This window comes from Maylandia zebra, linkage group LG7 (assembly GCF_041146795.1).
Source record: "Maylandia zebra isolate NMK-2024a linkage group LG7, Mzebra_GT3a, whole genome shotgun sequence".
Lineage (NCBI taxonomy): Eukaryota > Metazoa > Chordata > Actinopteri > Cichliformes > Cichlidae > Maylandia > Maylandia zebra.
Window position 1 is genome coordinate 20171905 of NC_135173.1, and position 24317 is coordinate 20196221.

At 41.6% G+C, this 24317-nt stretch overlaps 1 protein-coding gene and 1 long non-coding RNA gene across 4 annotated transcripts in view; one reads left to right on the top strand and one right to left on the bottom strand.

Moving 5' to 3' along the window:
• pparab (peroxisome proliferator-activated receptor alpha b) overlaps positions 1 to 24317 on the bottom strand; it is a 94026-nt gene that overhangs the window by 58381 nt on the left and 11328 nt on the right. Inside the window, exons 1-2 of one of the 2 annotated variants that reach the window (XM_076886027.1) lie at positions 19310 to 19411; positions 12088 to 12156 (exon numbers count right to left, since the gene is read on the bottom strand). The gene's annotated coding sequence lies outside the window, so the exon portion shown is untranslated. Of the gene's footprint in view, positions 1 to 12087; positions 12157 to 19309; positions 19412 to 24317 lie in introns of those variants that run through there. The other variant, XM_012922590.5, reaches the window with a different exon arrangement.
• Positions 14863 to 19444, top strand: LOC101468613 (uncharacterized). 2 transcript variants are annotated; one of them, XR_191509.5, is made up of 3 exons: positions 14863 to 15267; positions 17237 to 17355; positions 19327 to 19444. It is a non-coding gene; the product is annotated as an uncharacterized LOC101468613 (long non-coding RNA). The 2 variants fall into 2 exon arrangements; XR_001167826.3 differs by lacking the exon at positions 14863 to 15267 and adding an exon at positions 15297 to 15642.

Genomic DNA, 24317 nt, shown 5'->3' on the forward strand with positions numbered 1-24317 from the left:
AGGGTTCAGTGCTAGGACCAATTCTGTTTACATTATACATGCTTCCCCTTAGGCAGCATCATTAGAAGACATAGCATAAATTTTCACTGCTATGCAGATGACACCCAGCTCTATCTGTCCATGAAGCCAGATAACACACACCAATTAGTTAAACTGCAGGAATGTCTTAAAGACATAAAGACCTGGATGACCGCTAACTTTCTGCTTCTTAATTCAGATAAAACTGAGGTTATTGTACTCGGCCCTGAAAAGCTTAGAAATATGGTATCTAACCAGATTCTTACTCTGGATGGCATTACCTTGGCCTCCAGTAACGCTGTGAGGAACCTTGGAGTTATTTTTTACCAGGATATGTCCTTCAACGCACATATTAAACAAATATGTAAGACAGCTTTCATCCATTTGCACAACATCTCTAAAATTAGAAATATCCTGTCTCAGAGTGACGCTGAAAAACTAGTTCATGCATTTATTACTTCCAGGCTGGACTACTGTAATTCATTATTATCAGGATGTCCAAAAAACTCACTGAAAAGCCTTCAGCTAATCCAAAATGCTGCAGCAAGAGTGCTGACAGGGACTAGAAAGAGAGAGAATATTTCTCCTGTTTTGGCTTCCCTTCATTGGCTTCCTGTTAAATCCAGAATTGAATTCAAAATCCTGCTCCTCACATGCAAGGTCTTAAATAATCAGGCCCTATCTTATCTTAATGACCTTGTAGTACCATATCACCCTATTAGAGCACTTTGCTCTCGCTCTGCAGGCCTACTTGTTGTTCCTAGAGTATTTAAAAGTAGAATAGGAGGGAGAGCCTTCAGTTTTCAGGCCCCTCTTCTCTGGAACCAGCTTCCAGTTTGGATTCGGGAGACAGACACTATCTCTACTTTCAAGATCAGGCTTAAAACTTTCCTTTTTGCTAAAGCATATAGTTAGGGCTGGACCAGGTGACCCTGAATCCTCCCTTAGTTATGCTGCAATAGATGTAGGCTGTCGGGGGATTCCCATGGTGCATTGAGTTTTTCCTTTCCAGTCACCTTTCGCACTCACTATGTGTTAATAGACCTCTCTGCATTGAATCATATCTGTTATTAATCTCTGTCTCTCTTCCACAGCATGTCTTTATCCTGTCTTCCTTCTCTCACCCCAACCGGTCGCAGCAGATGGTCACCCCTCCCTGAGCCTGGTTCTGCCGGAGGTTTCTTCCTGTTAAAAGGGAGTTTTTCCTTCCCACTGTCGCCAAAGTGCTTGCTCATAGGGGGTCATATGATTGTTGGGTTTTTCTCTGTATCTATGAAGCGCCTTGAGGCGACTTTTGTTGTGATTTGGCGCTATATAAATAAAACTGAATTGAATTGAATTGAAGACAAAGGTCTACCCAGAAAAAAAGCTTGAAAGCAGGTGTCTCACACTGTCGCAAATCTGGGCCCCCTGAGTAATGGTGCCTGTCTATGTTTTCAATGACTCTACAGATTATTGCTCAAGACATTCAAAATTACAGTTATCAGAGGGCACTTAACAATGAGAATTTATTATTTATTCAAAGGTGGATGGTTGGTTTTATTTTGCATAGGTGGTACAGAAGTGCATGATTTCACTTTAAAATGATGTTAACCCTCACGTTATGCTTTGTGGGGTTATTTCTATGTATGCTCCCTCACCTTCTTCTTCTTAGGACACTGGTATTTTTATAGATACAGGTCTTAAGAAACTTGAACTGTGTTAGTTTCCCATAGTGGGTTACGTTGATACCGAGTTAAATAAATGTATAAAAATACAAAAAAAGTAACCTTTTTTTGCTCATCGAAGTCAAAGTCTTAATCTTCGTATTGCCACTCTAAAGAGCTCTGGTGAAATGTGCACTGCCATGTGGCTGCTGGTGACCTGCAAGGCCTCTGTCTATTAGAGGAAGGCTATAGCTCTGACACGTCTACATGCACTGTGTTCAGCGCCGGCCTGCTCGCAGGGCCCCTTTCAAATGGGCAGTGCCCCTTTGAGCGGCATCTGTCACCAGCTATATTTAGAGGGTTGAACAAATACCTTTCTCCCTGAATATGAACTTCAGCTGACAGACAGCAGGCCAGAGCAGGCAGACGGGGATCTGCACAGTTTGTAACCTTCAAGAGCCTGTAACTCTCAGGCTACAGCTGCGTTTAGTCAGGCTCACCGCTGAAATCTAACGCTGTAAATACAGCGCAGTCAACCATAGTTAGCATTGATTTGGCAGAAGGTTTTAGCACCAGTTCCTACAGTTCCAGGATAGCTGCCAGCATAAATGGGAATATACAGTTATATATCCTGATAACAACTTTTAATACCCCCCCCCACACACACACACACACACACACCTACCCACACCTAAACAGTGAGGTATAAAAGAAAAATGACTGAATGAACTGCTGTGCCTTCAATCGCCTTCAATGCTTTGAAGATTGCTACGTTTCTGCCTATAGGGGTTTGTGCGTGTGACAGTACAAGTGAGGCAGCCAGTGTGTGACTACATGACCCTGTTGCATGGCCATCTGCTCCATATAACCATAAACAAATGCAGGCAGGCACAGCTTCACAGTATTATTTCCAAGAGGTCTAGGCCGGTAAATGTATTCAAGCTTTGGTCTCTGGGTAGATGTTGTAGTGATATGCCCTAGAAGCAGGCCGCGGTTATGCAACAGGATTCATAATTCATACTACAAACACAACATGGAGGCCTCTCTGTCCCATATGCAAGCACATGGGCAGATTAAGGAGTGAGCAGTCAAAGGGTACAGAGTGCATTCGGAGCTGCCGCTGACTGAGTGGCTGTCTCATAGAGAACGTGTATGTGACAGGCCTAAATAGGCCAGGTTTTACTGCCAGAGGGACCTCTGCTATATTTTGCACCTACTGTCTAAATCAGTTACATGGCAGCAGTGAGGCACAATGATACAGTGAGGGAGGTTTTATAACACTTGACGCTATTAACAGGTACAACCCGATGAATGGTGTCAATCTGCTCATTTATTTTCTGGTCATTTACAATATAGCTGATGTTTGCTGTTTTTCCGTGGAACACTTTAGCCCCTTTCTTCACACACACACACACACACACACACACACACACACACACACACACACACACACACACACACACACACACATGTATAACAAAGTTCTTGGAGCTGGTGCGATGAGGTTCATCCAACCTTGCAATTTCAAGCAAGTCTTTTTTCCCTCTGCTTTTTAGGTCAATTTTGCTTTTTCTAACATAATTTCTGCTTTTATGACTTTACAATAATTATATTATGTATGATTTTTTTTCTCCCAACCCCAGACTTTTTCTTCTTCTTTTCTTTAACTCGCTGTTGCAATACTGGGCTGTTAACCTGAAACAGTCCCAGAAGCAAAGCAAACAAAAATTAAAAAAAAGAAATGGTGTGTGTCATTTCAGACTTGTAGTGGGGGATCAAGAGAGCTTTATACACCTACTGAACACCTGCTTTAGTGTCTGTGGGCTGTAAATGAGAGAAGGGCTTTAATAAAATCTGCACTTATAATCAAACGTGGAGCGCACACAGAATTCCAGAGCCGCAGGCAGCCAGTCACTATAGCTATAGATTGCAGGGTGGTGCCTGGGGTTACTAAGTCCGTACAATACAGCCGCAGTTATGGGCTGAAGCTCCAGCTCGGTGCACTGTGGTTAGGGTGGAGACAGGTTAAAAAGCAGAGGTTAAAGATTTTATCCATTCACTGGCTTTAAGTAGCTACAAGACAGCAGGTTATGTTGAGAGAAAGCAGGCGGGGCTTGGAGGCAACGCGCAAGGGTGCGACACAACTGTGGCCACTGCCAGCGCACATTTGCCCCTATGAAAAAAAAGGCCCTGTTTATGGTGTCCACTCGAGGTCAGCTTGTTGAAAAGAGGAGCTGGAAGTGATCCAGAGTGGAGGCCGCTTGATTTTTATCTAATCAGCCAACAACAATTAAAACATTTCCCCATAAGAAATAGGCACGCTAATTGTCCTGTCACTGTACATTAGAGCGCTACTCTTCCTCAATTTGCACACCTTTTCACAGTTTATTAGACTTTATTCCCCCCTTTTCCCCCTGAACCCAGCATCCAGTTGCACCCACTTTGTTCTTTCCCACTTTACTCTGTTCTTCTGCTACCTGACTACTTTGGCAGCGATGCACAAAATGGCGGCAGGGAGCTGAGAGCTGGAAGGCACAGAGTGGAAGCCATTTTCCAACAGTTTCAGGACCATGCATAGGGAGAGAGAGGGAGAGTCAAGTCGTTGTCTAGCAGGCAGTTCGGATAAGTGTTTTCTGCGCATGTGCGCGAAAAGATTATCTTTGTTTTGTTTGTTTTTTCTTTCTTAATGTGCTGCGCTAATAAAGCCATCGGGACCTTGGCCTTTCTAAAAAAAGGGATAAAGGCCCAACACATTATGATTTTAATCTGTTCCAGGCTCACAAAGAGAAAGAAAATACATGTAGACAAAGCGGAGACGTAATCTGCACAGCGTTTAATTACAGGCCCCTATCTCAATGAAATTGAAATGCAAGACAATCCAACAGCATCAGAATACATCATCCTGTACAAAAAAAAGCCCAAAACATTTCTAACACGTTGGGGTACTTACAATCGGCAGTGTGTGTTTGCATAATTTCTCTCTCTGGCCAAAACTGTTTGCGCTTGGAGATCAAAACTGTCTCACTGCCTACGAGAAGGAAAGACAGAGGGGGGGGGATGGAGTGAGAGACAATTTACAGCAACGTAAACAGAGAGGAAGTGAAAAACACAATCGAGAGGAGCGGAGACAGAGAGCCTGATCGGTTGAGTAGCCAGCAGCAGTAGCAGCGGCAGAGGGCTGTAGGGTCTTTTCTCTGTAGCCTGTTTACTAATAAGCTCACCCTACACTTCTGCCTGGCCAAGAAAGCTCATTAGCGAAACATGTAACACACCGCACCCTCTCTGCTGGCCTGTACACCGGCCAACTCTTACTGCCGCATGCTCACCCTACACCAACACACCCGCACACTTCACACGCACACAAGCTCCTCTGTGGCCTCGGCCTCGCCCGGTAGCGCCCACTCGCTGCATACATGTGCACGCTTTGGCACACCGTGTTACCGAAAGCCCACAGTGTCATATGCGTGGGTGAAGTGGTGCATCTGCACGTACTTGTGAGTCTAATAAGTCTTTTTTCGTTTTTTTCTTTTACACATGCAGCACAGTATGCTCGGTTCGCAGAAGAGGGCATGTGCGGGCTGCGCAGAGTTAATGTACAAGGTAGCTTTTTGGTTATCGTGCGTCGTGCACATGTGACGCCATCACGTGGAGGTGGAACAGGAAGCGAGGCGATAGAGGTAGGCGTTGTTAGCCAAATCTCAGATTGCGCAAGTAAAAAATAAGCGCAGAAGAGAATAAAGAGCAAATGTGACAATTTCGCGGGCCCAGGAGGACACTGCCGATTTAAGGCCTTCACTCGGTGCGGCGGCAGCTGCCGAAAGGTGATAATTCTGGACACGGATGCTAATTGCAACGCGGAGCACGGCCTTGTCGGGCAAAGGGTCTTTTATATATTGTTTCTAACGTTTGTAATTACAGTGCAGTACCTCGGAGTGTTGCCAGCACATGTTTATGGGCTCATGAGTAACCCAACTCCTCCAGCCTCCACGGAGAGAGATTCATGTCCGAGCTGTGCACCCACTGCACTCTGTGCATGTGTGGGTATGCTGTTTGTGTGCATATACATGTTGATGACTCATGAACCTGGCTGTGTGTGTGCAGATGGGACAGTCAACATGATATGAGAATATACCACATGAATGGCTGTGAGTATAGAAAGAAAACTACACATACATTATGTCGGTGGGTTTTGTGTTGGTATGGAGGCTTTTGTCGTACTTCACTCGAAATTCTAAAACCTTTTGGTGATTGCAAGCGAGGAAACCTGAGTATATGCACATTACATAAACATCAAGTGCTGTATTTGCTGTATTACATGGCAGAAGTCAGCAGAAACTGTAGTCAAACAAAATGAGCAAAAAAACCAAAAAAAACCCCCAGCCCAAACCAATCCAGTTCACTAAACGTTGCCAACAGTAAATGCAGCCAACATAATTTAGCTCATCAGTGACGAGCAGTAGAAAGTGATGGAGTGGAGGTGAGCTGAAGGAAAGGGATTTACAGTATTTTGATAGTCGGGGGGGAGGGTTGCAGGCGAGGCTTTTCAACACTTCCAATTTTACCTCCGAGTGGAACGAGGTTGCTGATTCTGCAGTTTTTCTCGGACTAAATTGCCTTGGCGACAGCAGAGGCCAAAAGCTGAAGAAATATATGAGTGCTGGAAAAGAAAAAACCGAGTGGGTGCAGCTGAGCATTATCTGGAATATCGCTTTGCCTGGCAGGTACATAAAACAAGCATCTGTCCCGACGATGTGTGCCGAGAGACACTCGCACGTGATGCTGTGTATTACAGCCTCAGTGCGTTTGATTAGGGCAGGAAGAGAAAAACAATGAGTATTTACAATGCTCAGATATTACATGTGTCAAACTTCTAACAAACTCTCATGAGAAAACAGTTTTCAAATGTGAGAGTTGTCCAATTGAGGGGAAAAAAGAAACACAAACTTTTGTTCATGGTGTAAAGCATTTTTTTTACTTACAGAATGTCTGGAGGAAAAAAAAAAAGAGGGATACGTACAGGGGAGGAAAATTCTAATTTTCTGTCATGCCTTGAAACTTTGTCCCAGTCCAATATTATGTCATTATGACTGTACTTACCGTCTCTGTGGAATTGCTGTGGTTTTGTGGATAAATTACATGTGACACTCCCAGCTGACATCCTGATTAACACAGGAAGGAACAAAAAAAAAGTCCAGTCCTCAGTAGTCTGCAGGGTAATGGACTAATGGCTTCCATGTATGATGAGATGGGTGAGAAAAAGCAGGATTTTTTTTTTTGTTGGTGCAGGAATATGAATGTAAGAGCATCAGCATATGTGCCTGTCATTGTGTTGTAGCTGGGTACTGTTTGTAAATGAACAGAAAGAGAGAGACAAAGAGCAGCAGTGATCGAGCAAACTAAAAAGTGAAGAAAGCGGCGAATTAGAGAAATGAAACAGTAGTTTTGGATAGCTTCACGTTGTTAAAGTAGAAGCGAACGAGCAAAATAACTTGCGCAACCCTTTGAAAAGATGCCAGATTTCGCGTGAACGCAGCGCATGCTTCACAAACAGGAAAGGACACACGAGCAGAAACACAGACTTGGAGATACATTCAACCCCGCAAAAATGTAGCAAACTGAAGCAAACACAAGCATCAAAACCGTGGAGGTTGCGCATTGTCTCTGTAACACGAATGGGTCTGTATGTTTTAGTATACCGAATGTTCTCGTGGTCGCTGTGTTATCACAGAGTCCCGCCCTCACACCCTGCCTGCAATCACTGCCCGAGGACTACACACCGACACAGACTGCACAAAGGTTCCGGTGCAGAAACATCCAAACATAACCACATAAAAATAAAATACGGATAAAGTAGGAGTGGTGCTGCAGATAAACACACCTCAATACACAGCTTAGGTGTTAATCTATACATAGTTTGGGTTTTTCCCCAGCGTTTTATAATTTTTTTTTAGTTTTTATGACATAATTTCAGCACTTATATAGTTGACCAGAACACTGAAAATTCTTGTATATGTTTTTTTGTGTGTGTGTGCGTGCATTGAGGACTTTTTCTCTAGATTCTCTCCTCTCTGTTTAGGCCTGGCCTACTTTCTCGTGTACTGTAACTCCTATGTGTGCCACAGCCTGTAGTGGCCACTGTAGATCCACTCATGGATTCTTCCACGTTGAGGAGAGCAACAGGGGGCCTGGTCATCTTCTAATACAGAGACTCGGCATGACTGCACTAAAGGGCCCCCTTTAAAAGTTTTCTAACTGTAATGTTGAAGGCGCTACGATGCCTACACGAGCACAGTGAAAAGCATTTTATTGCAGGTTTTGGTGGAATTCACCTTGACCTTTAGATGCGCTGCAGTAAGACTATGCAGACCTGCTGCATAGTCTTACTGCTTCAGTAAGAATCCTGCACCTAAATATAGGATGGATCAATATATTGAAGCTTTGAACTCATTTTAGATCGACATAAAATCACATCAGGTTTAATTTTTTTATGTATTTTCTTTAATATACACAACCATTTACTAAAAAGTGGGAAAGTAGTGTAAAAAGTTTAATAGAAACAGACATGCAGTTAAGAAATATCTGATCACATAATAAACAGTGAGATAAACGTGCTAGAAAATTTCCATTCTTTAAACATAGAAAACACTTTTACAGTGAACCTGTGAATACATTCAACTTAAGAGTGCTACATGCGTTTTTGTAGAGCAAGCCCAGACAGCAGAGTAGGACAACACAATCCCAAACCCTGACAGCTCTCCAGAGAGCTCAGACATACAATATAACTTCCATTATGTTGGCTTTCTCAGTTTTATTGTATTTTTAACAGCACACTGAAGCCGCTTTAAGCAGCAGAATTCAAAGCGGCTTCATTATTATGGCACAAAAATATATTTACAGTGAGTGGTGACTTGGCCCCCATTCATCACTCCAATCTGGATTTCATATTAGCCAGGAGGAAATTGGATGATCACAGCAAGCTCATAAATGAAACAAAATCACATAATCTAAAATACCAATTTATCCACTTAACAAATGAAGCACTGTGTCGGTGGCTTATTGCTGTGTTGTACTCATGAATGACTCATTTTCACTGAGTTGCACTAGTAAGAATACGCTGAGCACTCACACACGACCTCAACCACATACTCAAAACTTCAAACTCAAACACTCAGACAGCAGTCTGCACAGGGCTGCCTCACCACACACACACACACACACACACACACACACACACACACACACACACACACACACACACACACACACACACACGAGCATCAAAATGTGCAAAATGAAACAGCAACACAAAAGACAACAATATTACACTCCATGTATTCTTGCTGATGTGAAACACATATTTTTTTAAATTATGTACGATTCAGAAATGTGAAAATGTCCAAGTGTGTATAAAGAGATTATTGCAATTTTACACACAAAAGAAATTATGTATTACTGCTACTATATAAATGATCATTTGGAGAATACTTCATACAACAATTGCCTTTTTTACACTATTCGAAAGGTAGAACTAAATGATTATGAACGACTATTATTATTAATAATAATTTAATTCTGAGAATTGTCGCAGTTATAAATACATTTTTTTGTGACACTTGAAAAGCCATGGGATAATAAAAGGGTTTTGTGGTCAAATATATATATACATATGTGTGTGTGTGTGTGTGTGTGTGTATTTTTTTATATATATATATATATATATATATATATATATATATATATATATATATATATATATATATATGAATGTTTAAGAAACACAATCATATACATGATGCACCACCAAGTAGAAACATGCTCAATCATGCCTTGCACCATTGTTTTACTGCAAACACACACACACACACACACACACACACACACACACACACACACACACACACACACACACACACACACACACACACACACACACACACACACCAAAAAAGGCTGCTGCTGTGACTTAGCCATCCGTAAACTGATCTCTACAGTAATGTAAATACTTTAAAAACAGTGTTTTAGCATACACATTTTTCTTTTACGCTTTCTGTTTAGTTTCCTCTATGAAGACGTGTGCTTACAAAAAAACTTCACGGGACAAACTTTTGATTTGTTTTAAACAATTACACTTGGCAGAAAAAAATGAGGACGTGCACATGTGCACATATTCGTCCGTTTTTATATTTTCTTCTCTTTTTACTACGCGTCATGACATTTTTGAGTTTCACATGGACAAACTCAAATATAAATTAAACTGAAAGTGAGTAATAAATTAAAAGTAGCAGGGTTACCTCAGTATGATACATATAATAAAAACAGTAATAAATTACTTACAGAATTGCTGCGAATATTGTAGAAAAATAACTGAACATGACAAATAATCTTTTGCATAGTGCACCCCCCTCACACACACACACACTTTCTTTTTGCTTATCTATTAAAAAATGTCCCACGTTTTTTCAGTTGGATTTTTGTTAGCACCATATGTTTTAACTAACATACTAAGACTAAGAATAATTGTTGATTTTTTCCCCCCCATTCAAGTTCAAGGACAGTCAAGTTCAAGTTTGAGAACTTGGTGTTTTAGCTGTGGCATGCAGTTTTGGTGTCTGCTTTGCTTCTGCATTATATTAAGTACATATTTCCATTTACATAAAATAAAAATTAAAAATTAAAAGAAGCCATTTGAGCCACTTTGCTGTTGGTAATTACATGAAAAAATGCTTCTAACCAACTATTTGACTAAACCTCACATCATACACCAAGAAAGCATCAACAAAAAAAAGTACAATTATTATGAACTACTATTAACTACACAAATACATTTACGCGCACGTTTGACGGTAAATTTGTATTAGTGTGTATGTGTGACTGTGTCTGTGTGTGTCCCATTGCTAGCTCTGCTGTGTAGATGCAATAAACTGTTAGTTTGCTTCAGTGCACCCACTGTGGGTTGTACCAGGCTGTTGTGTTGTTGTAGGTATGCTTTTACACACAGAGAGAAAATGCTGAAAACCCTGCCATCTGCCTCTCGACATGCAACCTTCCACTGCACTCCTGCCATTCAGTGCCAAAAAGGCCTTGGGGTGGAGTAGCGAGATACTCCTCCAGCCAAAACCATGTGTCCACAGCTAGTACAGCAAAGCTTACATTCATATGAATGAGCATAATAAGCTACATATGCAACAGTAAGCCTCACTCTTGAAAGCTTTGAGTAATCATTTTGACTTTGTCCTTCAAAAAAAGTCATCTTCTATGTAAAACCCGACACCCAACATAACACAGCACATCTGAAATCCAAAGCAGAATATTCGACAAATACGCAAACTTTTGTTGATTAAACTAGAAAATTTCCGCAATTTTCAAAAAACGCAATCAGAAAACAGCTTTACTGCAAATTTGATTATACTTTCAAGCGACACCTCGAAGAAGATTTTTCTCATTAGACTTGGGAATATACTTTGCTATTTTAATGTCTTAAAAACATTCAAGCAGTACAGATTTCCCATGATCTTGATCATTAAATTCACAATATCCACAGTCATTTTTTATAAATTCTCTTGTTGGTGAAACTGCTGCGTTTGTTGCTCATTCAGGTTTGTTCTTCCAGCAAATCAAGAGAAATGCGATTAGTATCAACATAATAACAAAAGCATCTGTAGTTGTATGTAAAGCGCTTCTATCAAAAGCACAAGTCTTGTAAAATCTGTATTCAGACATGTAAGGTATAGATCCAAAAGTGGGGAAAAAATATGAAGGAATCCTCCGATTAACAAAAATTATGTATACAAAAGCAAATGGTGAAGAAATGGTGAGTTATTCTCTATTCCGTTTTCTTGAATAAAATATAAGCTTACCAAGTACAAACTGTAAAAGCACGAACTCAAAGAAATTTGCCATTTAAAAATAAATAGTTGTAAAAATTAAGACGTCCTCCAAAAGCTTCTGAAAACATTAAACTGATCGAAATGATCAGCGCACCACGTGCTTCTCTTCATACAGTGCATTCTAAGCTCGGACAGCATCACTCATATGAAATACCTCCACAACTGTGGCCTTGCACTTACTCACTGATTGCATTAAAGTAGGATTATCCGGTCAACAGAGTGCTTTTCTGCCTTTTTTGTGCGTATCGCTAAACTATGAATGAGTTTGTAGAAATTTTTAGTGGGGAAATGTTCTTGAAATCATGAGAATAGCTGTTAACGCTCTGATATCTGCTGTTCTAAGTGCAGGGCTTTAAATTCAGATGCATAAATGCTCGCTCAGGTGAAAAGAAACTTTGTGCAAAGACCTCAAATTCATCGAGATGTTTATTTGTACAGGATTCCTGCGAAAACTGAACGTCCAAAATGCAAACACATTGATAAAGTACATCGGAAACCATGCATCCATAGGCATATTTTAAATGAAAATTACTCACCAGTTACCAGAGCAAAGACGCTAAATGTCCGGTGAGGTTCGGAAGCTCTTCCCGCTTTGATCCACATCTCTGTCAAGAAGAGGAGAAAGCCATAAGCTCCAGTTTGGTGCTTCTTGCATAACCCCGTGATTTCCCTCAGAATGTCCCGTTCACAGCCGTGCCTCAGCCTCAGCTCCAGCCTCAGTCAGTCTCACCTCCAGGCACAAATCCCTCCTTCAACCACAGTCTCAACCCAAAGCTCAGGGCTGCATGGCTTGCCTGCCACCAGCTGGGTCCAGGCCCGGTGAGGCCTGAAACAATAGGAGGCCATGAGGCTGTCTGCGAGACTCCAGCTAAGCCTGGCTGCTAGTTAACAAGTCTTTGAATGAGGAATGTTAGCAAACAGACAAACAGCATGTCTGATGCATGCAAATAGCACAACCAGTCCAGTCTCAGCCTTGGCTGAGCACATGAATAATTCACAAGTCTATATGCTTCTCTCTCACATTACTCCCTCCCTCTTCTCAAGTGAAATGCCTTCACTGGAATAAGTGAAGCAAAGTATTCAAACCTCTGTTTTACTTTAATACTTGATAACGTAACGCAACAATAATGCAAACCGGTCATGCGGCGACGTAACGTGCACAGCTACTGGTGACATCTCAACAACTTGCAATTCGACAATTTGCTTCCCCCCTTTTTTTTTTTCGCTTATTGCCTGTTAATTTCTTTTGTTTGCAATTGGCACCTGTCCCAGTAAGAGCTCCGGCTCAGCGCACCACTCATTTGCCCTCGAGAGCGAGTCGGCGTGAAAGAGAGAGAACAAGAGTGAGAAAGAGACACAAGGAGACAGCGAAGGAGAGAGGACATGGAGAGGAAACAGGAGGAGAAGCAGAGTAAATACAAACAAGGTGCGGTACTTCACGCCAGTCGCTGGCGCGGATTACGAAACATCTCCTTTAAAACGCACACGTATACCCTACTGAGACACTGGTCACTCTGTGACTGCCATCCATGGACATCCCGGCCACAAGCCCACCACCACAAAAAGGTTACCCGTCAAAAATGGCGCCCCTGGCATTCCAGGTGGATCAAGGCCCATCAGATGGAGAAACACCACCTTGGAAAATTTTGATCCAAAATGAGAGAAACCAAATAAACATGGCTAAAAACCAGCAAGGGGAAAAAAAACCCTAATAAAACTAAACAAACAAACAAAAAAAGAAGAGGAAAATGAGGTACAGTTTTAGAAAATAAGCAACAGAAAAGCAGATAAGTGATCAAAAATCCAGAGCGGTGCAAAAATCAATGTGCCAAAAGTAAGAAAAGGGCCCCTAAAAAAAGCCACTTGTTGCCAGGTTTTGCAGAGCTGCTGTGCAGCTAGTTGGAGGCAGAGGGTTAAAATCCAGCTAGTAGTGAGTAAAAAAAAAAAAAAAGATCCATCTATGGCAGGGCGGGCTGCGGGGAGGCCCTGACTGTAGAAATAGCAGCAGACTTTTTGTCTTTTTTTTTTTTCTCCCCTCGCAGAGCTCAAGTCTCCCCCTTGCGTGTGGCTCTAGCAGAAAGAGAGGAGCGACCGATTCAGAGAGAGAAGACGAGGAGAGGGGGAGAGAGAGAGAGGGAGAGAGAGAATCCGAGAGGAGGAGACAGACATGCATACAGTGAAGGGGTAGAAAAGCTCGGCTGATGATGAAATAGGAGGTGTAGCAGAGCGCGCGAACCAGTCACTTTTTCATCACATGTCCAACACGGCAAGGAACTGTATTTGCACTGGGGCCTGGGGAGGGAGGGAGGGAGCATAAGATGGGTGGGAGATGGAGACACAGAAGGGAAGAGAGCGAGGCAGAGTGGGAGGGTGGAAAGCACTAAATGTGGGAGGGGTGGAGGAAGAAGAATGACACAGAAATCCACTCCTCCCAGGCAGCGCGCAGGCTCAGTGCCTGCACTCACACGCCATACTGGGATCCACTATAACGTACGTCAGCAACTATATCAGCAAGTGCAAAGAAAAGCAAGGAAAACGGGAGAATACAGAGTCATTCAGCATAAGCTGCCCCCGCTGAAGGATCCTTGAAATATGCAACACTTCTGAGATCTCCTTGAATTATTAACCTCATCTCTTACCGTGGTGGAGCTTTACAGATCTGGAAGTACACACTGAAAGGAACACACGTACACACACACTCAGAGCGCATTAACTCTTTGGCATGCCTGAGCAGCCTGAATGGATAGAATAGACCATGACACACACACACACACACACACACACACAAGGACGCGAGCACACAAAGTGAAAAAGAAAAGCACGGAGAGTGTTAATTTCAGTAACATGTGGCAAAGAACGCATGGCCAGGACGCCTCCTTCTTGCCCCGGCTCTGTCACAAAGCAAAGGCTGTAGCCGAACCTTCGCAGCTATTTTGGCACAAAGTCAAAAAAGGCTGATAAGCATTTTTGGGTGAGACTCTGCTGCTTTTTCCTCGAGGAAAAACAGCTGCTACATGCCCCGGTATTCAATGTTCAACAGTTCGGAGAACATTTTAGCGAAACCCCCCCAGAGATGCCGATTTGTCTTGTTTAAAATGGAGAACGAAAAAAAAAAAGATAACATAATGGTCCACGCGTTTAGTTTGAACCAATTTCTTGCACAGATTTACATGAAGCATAAGTGAGCCTCAGAGGGAACTAGGAGAGGAGAGGAGAAAGGGGGGGGGGGTCCCTACTAAACAGCAGGGCTGTTTCCACCATCTTAGATTGCATTGATTATGCTTTGCTTCTCACACGCTAGAGCTCTTTCTCTCCCTGCCTGTCCCTCCCTCCCTCTTTCTGTCTGTTCTGCCACCTTCTCCACTCCGCGATCAGCATTTGGCTTTTTCCATTTGAGGCAGATTACTGTAACGCTATTGTACAACAACTTCCTGCCTCTTTTGGCTCTGGTTCTAAAAAACTGCAAAAGGCAGACCTCGTGGCTTTAACTTTTTTCCCCCCTCGGCCTTGAACCAGGAGCTCTATAAGGGAAGAAAAGGAGGAAGGAGATATGTAAAGTGTATTTATTACTGAGGAGCTTTTTTTTTTTTCTCTCTTTTTTAAAAATAAATTTCATTTCTGCTTTATAAACTGCTGAGAATTAAAGAGGGGACTTCATTCCTAGCAAGAGACAATGAGAAAGAGAGAAAGAGGGAGACAGAGAGGAAAAACATAAGGTGGGGGTTAAACTTTTTCTTACGTTTTACTCTGTGAAAACTTCCTGTCGGCTTTGGAGAGCACAAATACATAAGCGGGGCTCGAGCTCACGGAGACTTGTTTAACATGGCTGCTACTGCTTCAGGCTGCACAGCTTGTGAGGGCTGCTTTCACTGCACGGCCACCACCCCGTTCCTCGCCGGCTCTCTCTTCCTCACAGCAGCACAGGCTGGATTGCACAAAAAAAACTCTTCTCCTCTCTCCGCGCACTCCTCTTTGCTAGACGGGTTTTTAGTAGAAACACATACGGCCAAAGACAATTAGAGAGAGAGGAGAAAAATGCCAATATTATTTAAACTAACAAAGTGCAGGAAAAGGCCGCTTTGCACTGCAAGGTATTTGTTCGCTTTCTTTCTTTTTTCTTCCTTTCCCTAAATGAGATACTAGCTCAGTTCAGTCATGCACTTTGGCAGGAGCTATAGAATCCTATTAGAAGGAGTTCAAGTTATACGTCACATCTCGCCATGCGTTTTAACCAATTGAGAAACTCATGACTTCATTATGGCTTCAATGTATAAAGATGTCTTGGGTATATGTTAAGATTTTTGGGGAATAGCTTGTAAAAAAAAAATAAATAAAAAAAGCATATGTTAGAACTCCAAGGAGTATTAGTCATTAGTTTTAGGGAAGCATGCTCTGTGAATTTATGCTTAGTGTGCATACTGTACTTTGCATGACATAAAGTTCATCTGAGGATACAGTTTTGGCTTTGGGACTGCTGCCAGCTCTTGCCGCTGTGTTGCGTGTCTACATTGCCGCTACATTGTGCCTCTGTTGCGTGTCGTAATTACCTGTCACATCTTAATTGTGGAGTCATGACTAGTCGGACTTTAGAAGCAAATGCAGACTATTTAAGGCCGACTGTATAAAATCGGTTTCCGTTTAAAAAAAACAAAACGCACAAAGCAGTTCTTACTACTGGCAACATCTTGCTTTTTTTTTTTTCAGATTAAATGATCAAAAACGACTAACATTAGATGAAGCACTAACAATAACACACGATGCAGCCGCACTGACATCCGGGAGGGAGAAAAGGCAGGGAAAAGCCACAGCTTTCCTTCTGGAGTACTAGGCTGCTGCAGCTGTGTGATACAAAGTCAGTCGATCAGGCCAATTGATATTGCAATGAGAAACAAAATGGCAGACGGCGCCATGTTATAGCCTCTGCCTGACAATTATTTTACTCCTAATAATTTTAACGTATGATTATGCTTCTCTGTTTCATCGAGGTTTGATGCAATGAATCGAGTTGGGAACACAATTTTACGACAGAGAAAAAAACTGTTTTGAAGCGGTTAAAATATAAAAATAGCATAGCAATAGAAATGCAGCGCATACGTCTAACGCCGTTATAAATAAGACACATTTTTTTGTGGCTTAAACAAACTGTCTGCTGACGGGCACTGATTGCATTCAGAAGACGGCACATTAAAGTGTTTTAAAAGACGTCTGCAGGCATTTGTTAGGGTAAACATTGCATTATAGAATTTAAATGGTGGACTGGATGAACGTTCGTCCTACTGCTACATGAAACAATAAAACAATGAGCACAGCAAGAGCGATATGGAATTTCACTGGGCAGGGAATCCACAAAGACAAACAATATTTGCTCTTAGAAACATCGAGGAGGCATTAGCAGGTGGGAGTAGGGGTTTGTGTGTGTGTGTGTGTGTGTGTGTGTGTGTGTTGGGGGGTGGGGGTAAGGGATGGCTGTGTGCTTGGTCAGCAACCATTACAACGTCGACACTTAGATATGATATGCGGCACATAAAAACAAGGTTATTCTAATGGACTTATTGAAGGGGATAAAAGCTAACCACAAAGTATCCCTTCTGTATGAGGGGAGAGTATACTCTCCAGCAGAAGAGTCCATAAGGTGGTCGAGCTTAAACCCTGCACGTGTCTAAACAACTTCTCTATTACACCCAGGACCTTTGAGGGCACTCCCCATCGAGGAGGGAACAAAGGCCATGACCCCTGGGTCAAAAGCGTTACATGGGAGGCCAAGCGAGCTCATTGAATGCTCCACTGTTGTTTGCTTTAAGAAGGTAAAGATTACTAACACATTAACTAATGCTGATTAGGGGGTTATCCCTCATGGGACCGAGGTCCCGGGGGCAGCACATCACGTCGTATTAACACAGCCTGACCTTTGACCCCCACCAGTCACCTTAGGCAGCCGACTGTGACCGCCACTTTCTCCGTCTGTTTGACATTTATACGCATGCATGCACAGACAGGGAATGCAGGCTAACCTTGCAAGGTGCAGCACAGCTCAAACAGAATTATTTCTATGTGGAAAAATCTGAAGAAACGACTGAATGCTCACTGCACAGGATTTGCAATGTTAACACACCCCGGTCCAAAGAGTTTTTAACTTTACTTTAGCAGGCTGTGCTTCATCCGTGTACCCGTATTTCCAATAAGTACTCCTTCCTAAGTAAACATTGTCAATTCAAGTATGTTTTCAAGGCCTCTGACCTAAAAGACTGTTTTATGTTGAAGTTCATAAAATGGTTGCATGTGCAATGAAATGGTGGACAGAAGACATGCGCAGTAATGATGTTTCTAATACAAGAAAAAAAGAATCGTAATATTGGTGATTGCAACCAATAAGAAAAAAGCAGCTTGTTCAGGATCTGTTTCTGTGACTCCCTTCAACGTATACTTTGATATTAGTACAGAGGTGAAAGCATGCTGCACAGCTGAGCTTACCTAACACTGCATTTCCTGCAAAAGCGAGCCGATAATAAGTTATAATGAAACATAATTCAGCTATATCATTTTGGAAATGTCTGCTAACAATCAGCTCCTTTGGAGAATTTTATGGAATAAAGCACCTTGGGAATATCATTTTATCCGGATTAGGGATATTTTTCCAGCAATGAGTTCCCAAAAAATATCAAGTTCAAGTTTTTCCACAAGTTATCTTCATATGCAAAACTCTTGACTGAGCACTTATTTGAAAACACATTATCCATCAATATTTGAAATGCACTGTGGCATATATAAAAGCATGTGTGCAAAATATTATAGAATATAAACAGAATGGACTTTTGTTTCCTTAAAATGCCGCCCGCTTATTACAGAAACCCAAAAAGACATAAATAAATAAATGATTAATTAATAGTTAAACTTAATAATTTTATCATAAATGTTGACTATTTTATATATTAGCTTCGTTAAAGGAACACACTGCCTAAAAACCAAAAAATGCCAGGGATACTAATTTAATTTTAGGAAATGTTTAATAATGCCTGAACTTTATGAATTTGGTGTAAATTATTGTCACGATTTATTCAGGGGAAAAAACAAACTTTTCCAGAAATGCATTTTTTGTTCACTGAGTAAAAATCCACATTAAAATGTTAATATGAACTGTGCAAAAATATGCTTTACAAAAGGCAGCTCATCCAGCCTTTTGTTATACAAATAATAAAGAACTGATATTCAGTCACGGCGCACACAAGTTGATTTATTTAACATGAACCTGTCACTAAATTCAAAAGTAAGAGAAAAACTGTTAGAAATCTGTTTTGGGTTTAAATAATACACTTCATTGTGTGTGTATAAATCATTTTTTACACTAGTATTAGATTGTTAAACATGGTGCACTTAAACACTTCATTCCTAATAAATAGTTTTATATGAATAAAAATATTAATTTAATTTTAATGTATTTGATTTCTGTTTAATCAGCTTTACCTGATATGTTGTGCTGATATGAAAGCACAAAAACAGAGCAGTGATTCGCCCCCCTCCCTTCATCTGCCACATAGCTCAGCAGGCATTTGATCCGGTGCTTTCATGAGAACAATTCAAAAGCACCGCAATAAATATTGAATTTCAAAATATTTCTGAGACATATTGCGAAGAAACAGAATTTCTAGATATGCCACATGCACAAAGAAACGATTCGTCTTAGCAAAAAAAAAGAGAAAAAAAAAGAAGAAGAAGAAAAAACAGGAATAAAGACTTTTTCAAGAGCAGGAATGAACTCACCTTGCTGTTTCTCACAGGATTCTGAAAGGAGAGGAGGAAGAGAGAAACAGAGAGAAAAGAGCAAAGGAGAGCTTCTCCTGGGAACAAGCTGGAAATTATGGACCTATTCGATATCAGACCTCAGAGTGGACAACCTATCCTAAGAGGGACGCGCCCTAACTGTAACTAACAACTACTTCTGGCAGCCCTTCAACAACCAGACATATTGTCCTGGATCAGGGCCGTTTTCGAAAAGGCAGCAATGAGCAAGGGCAGCCTAGGCAAGAAATCAACATCGACCTTCAGCCTCATTAATATCAATTAATACTTTTTTTCTCTAATAAAAATACAGAATTTTAAACTATGATCCCAATGAGACATTAATTATCAAATGTAGCATGTTAAGGTGATACATGCTATAAAAAAGAAGGATTTCCACACTAAAGTGGGGCAGCATTAAGGGGTCAACACAGCACTTTAAAAAAAATTTTTTTTTAAAAAATATATAATGCGTGAGTTAATTATTTCACCTACTGTTTTAGTACTGATATATTAAAAGCTCAAAATCCAACACAAATGCAATGTTGCATTACTTTGTACTGTGTAGGTCTGAAGATCTGCATTTAAAGTGTGAATGCAACAAAACTGCCTTATGGTGGAAACGAGCACAAGCAGGGTTTGAATGAGTGTAACAATGTAATAAATATTCAATTAAAAAATATTTTTGACTGAGTATAATACCTGTGTCATTTTTGTCATTATAGCACAGATCACAATGTAGTAACCAATCATTTTTAGACATGCACCAAATGTTTATTATCTAGTTAAGCAGCAATGTAAAAATACTGATCTGTAGCACTAAATAATGTACTGAGACAAATTTCAATAATCAGTGACACATAAAGTAAATTCTCCTTTTCTGTCCACTTAACTATCAGGTCTCTGCATACTTCTACTCTTCCTTCCAGTTTTCTCATGCAGGTTATTAATTCCTATTTAAAACAACAACAACAAAAAAACCTTGGCCATTTTGTTTTGTTCTCCCTAATCACTATGCCAAGAGTGCACAGCCCTGGCATTTCAGGGGCCACGTCACAACGGCTGTTTCTGTGCCGCAGGGCTGCAAGGAGTCCAACACAGCAGAGTCATATGCACTCAGCGGTTCGCTGCCTCAACAAACACTTTGTGCGCACTGTTTTGTTGTCTTACACAGTCTGTCTAGCATCCTTGCTCCACTGAGAACAGCAAAACATGTAACTAATAACATTTAACAACACGTGTGCTTTTCTTTTTCCTGGTTCCTTTTTCAACACGACATCACACACCTTTCAGCTTCCGAATCACTTTGCAGCACTTTCCTCCTTATGATTACTACAGTAAAGTAAGCTTAGTGACAAAAACAGAGTTACTCGAGCACAAAAAGTAAATATTTGAAATATTCTAGATATTTACCACTTTGATATCTGTTGTTTGGCAACCTTGAAAAAGGGGAAACAGCTGATATTGATGTCATGGATTAAAAAAAGAAGGACAAAAAAAAATCACTGATTAGAGAAATCACACTTGGGTTACTGATGAGTAAAACTGCACTGAATGGCTTTTATCTATGTGGGAGAAAAGCAGTGATTTATAGGACAGTTGCATAAACAGATGTTATACTCTGTGGGCTATTTATGCAAATTCAGTGATTGGTGCAAAATATTATTAATATTTATTTTTTACATAGAGCAAAGTAATATGTGTTTGAGACATAAATCACTGTTCCGGCAAACCAGACCACATGCCAGCAATAAAAGTAAATGTCCACTTACTACTGTGAAAAGTCATTTCAGTCTGCTCATTTGATTGCATGTACACATGTGTGTAAAACGTTTGTCTTCATAACTTTCCCTTAAATAGATTTTTCATGTAATCCTGTGTGCTGACAACTAGTTGGTTTATTAGTTTCATGCAGAGGCTTGTATCAAAAGCACAGAGAGCATTTAAAGTATACACTACATTTATTTTGTCTATTTTGACTACAAGTGTCACGCATTGTGTGTTTTTTCAATTTCATGTCAAGCGTGTGATAAAAACAATGTTTATTTTTATTACTCTCGTTATCATCATTATAATCATTATGCCTCGTTATATAATACTTTTGTGGGAACAAGCAACTCTGTTCCTTGTGATTATGACCGCAGACACTTAGGAGGGTAAACACTTGCGCAAAATTATTTCAATGCTAGTCTGTGATTCAGGGACCCTCTGTGTAAAATCTGTGCTCTCTTTATGGTAAACTGTGCTGACACTGATGGGGTGTAACATGTTCTGGTCCACCCATCAGCATAATCATCATCAAGCTAAAGGTGTTGACAGCACGTATTCGATGGTGTGACAGCCTCTGACCTCTCACACCAACTTAGTAAGGCAGAGGGTCATGTGGAGGACATGGCTATGGAGGGAGAAGTCAATCTTATCCTTCCGTTCCGCCACAGGCCTGTGTGCAGCGACAGCAAGATGAGCTCGAGGGCTTTCCAAAATCCACACACGTTTGGCCGGGAGTAAGGCATCGGGGCCGTGTGTGTTTCAAAGGAAACGCTGAGGAAAGCGCTTTTTTGTGGCAGCACTCGTGCACTTGACACTGTGTATTTGCCTGCCTCTATGTCTTTGCTCCGTCCCCACCCTGACTCAATATCCCTCAGCACCAATATGTGTCATCTTTAGTAGCCAAAATGGCGTACAGCCCACTTGTCTCCCAAAGGTAGAGAACACTACCTTGTATCTCTTGATTTGGATCTCACGTGTGCAGACAATTTTTTGCCATTATCGCTACACATTACAAATACCTCGGGCTCTCCAGAGCAGCGTGGGACTGAGAGGTTAAAAGGCAGGAGGCACGGAGATGAGAGGCACTGAAAAGCCTCAGCTCTCGGACTGTCGTCAATTGAGCCTGTGCTTCTCTAATGGGGGGGGGGGGGGGGGGGGGGGGGGGTTGATAACCTGGCACACAACCAACCACTAATGCCACTTAAATGTCAGAGACTGCAGAAAGGAAGGGAGACAGCAAAACTGGGAGCACATTCATATTTCAGCATGGCAGATGCTATAATACGTTCATGCCTCACAATGAGGACAAACAAAGACCCCAGAAGTTTGAAAAAAAAAAAAAACCAAATAAACAAAACAGAGAAGGCAGGCATGATAAAAGGGAAATGAAAAAGAGGAAAAGGGATTTTGTAGAAGTGATGGAGGCAGCTCCATCTAATGGTTGTCTCTATTCGACAAAGTTTGGAGTAGATCTGTCTCACTCTTTCTCTCTCTCTCTCCGCAGATGAAAACCTGACTGGGTGGGGGTCGGGGACAGGGTTGAGTCTGGTGTTGGGGGTGGGGTTGGATTGCTGGAGAGAGTGATCTTTTTTTCCAGCGGGGTGAAAGGCGGACGGTCATGTGTGCAGAGCTCATGACAAAAGGCCCTTTTATGTGCAGCGTATGCAGATAGAGGAGGCTCCTTTGTGCACAGATGGAGATCCCATGCCTGGGTCTGCCTGCGGCAGAGAGGGAAGGGAGGGCGGAGAGGAGAGAGGAGTGGTGGTGAAGGGAAGAGAGGGGAGGGAGGGGTGTCTCTGGCACTGAGTGCCATCACTATGTCTGGTGGGGGATGGGGCACAGAAAAGAAGGACCGAGCGGTCCCGGTCCTGCCAGGTTCATACACAGCGAGGAGGGGCCACGAGCCTCGCTAAGAGGATACAGAGACTTGTAACTCAATAGTGGAATCGAAGAGAGTCCATCAAGTGAGTAACAAGTGGCCCAGGGTCAAGTATTACATACAAATAATCTCTGATTTTTGCTTCTATTTGCTGGCTATGGAAAACACGGTTTGTCACATATAGTGCCAGAGAGCTAATACAAGTACAGTACAGCATGCAAAACTTATCTGATACCAACTACGGATTACAGGCTTAGAAAAGCTTAACCTAGTTTTTTTTAATGCCAACTATCACATGTTCCTAACAGGTAAAATGTTCAAACATATCTACAGTTGCACTTTTGACCCAATAACGAGGGGTCAATCATTCACGTGAACCATCGAGCCCCAAATGAAACTGACTGCCAAGTTCAAGTTCTAGTTCTATCTCAAATAAATGCCTCTTCATCTGTCTCAATCTCTATTATCTCAATGTTGCTGCTTTGAACCCATCCTGACTGTTATCTATCAGTGTCTGGATAAGAGCATTAAATGTGTATCCTGGTGGCAGCTCTCCCCTGGGAGTCGAGGTGACTCCTACTGACATCTAGTCTGCTGAGAAGACATCATATCCTTTAAGTAACCTCCTTCCCTTGACCAGCACATCACAACACTCAAGTCAGACAGCTTCCTATCCTCCTGGAGGCCCACGGCTCTTTTCTCCAGTGGACAGATTATAAATAAACCTTATTTTCTTACTAAAATAGTTTTGGGGTCCAAATTAGAGCCAATCAGACCCAGTAGAACAAGGTATGCTTTCAGGTAGGCCTTCCTTGTGATTTACACATCATTCTGAGTCAAAGTTCTCTTACTTCCCATGTCTGGTTTCAAAATACTAACACAGCAACAGGCAAAATGCTGTTCACTGAACCAATGGGTGGCATCACAGTCCATTTTTATATACAGTCTATGCTTCTCCCCAGGAAAGACTTTGACAACCTGCCATACTGAAATCAGTGGACCAGGGAAAAAATCTGGAGTGAAAAGAAGCTGAATTATTATGATTAATGGGGAAACAAAGCAAACAAGACGTTGCTGATGCTGTTGTGCTGATCATTATGCCATTAAATTACAAACTGTACCCTTTTTACTGGTAATGATGACAAAAACTGGATGTGCAGTGTACACTTTTCTGGTTTATAAGAGGAGCATGCCAGAAAAAGTGTGAGAACCACTGGCTCAGGCTAATTAAAGTGATCAGGTGTTTTTGTCTGAGTCCTGTCTTAACTTTGGCCTAACTGCCCAGCCTGTCTGCCTGCACTCTGGCTGCCAGAAGGCCAGGAATGAAAGCCTGGCACTTAT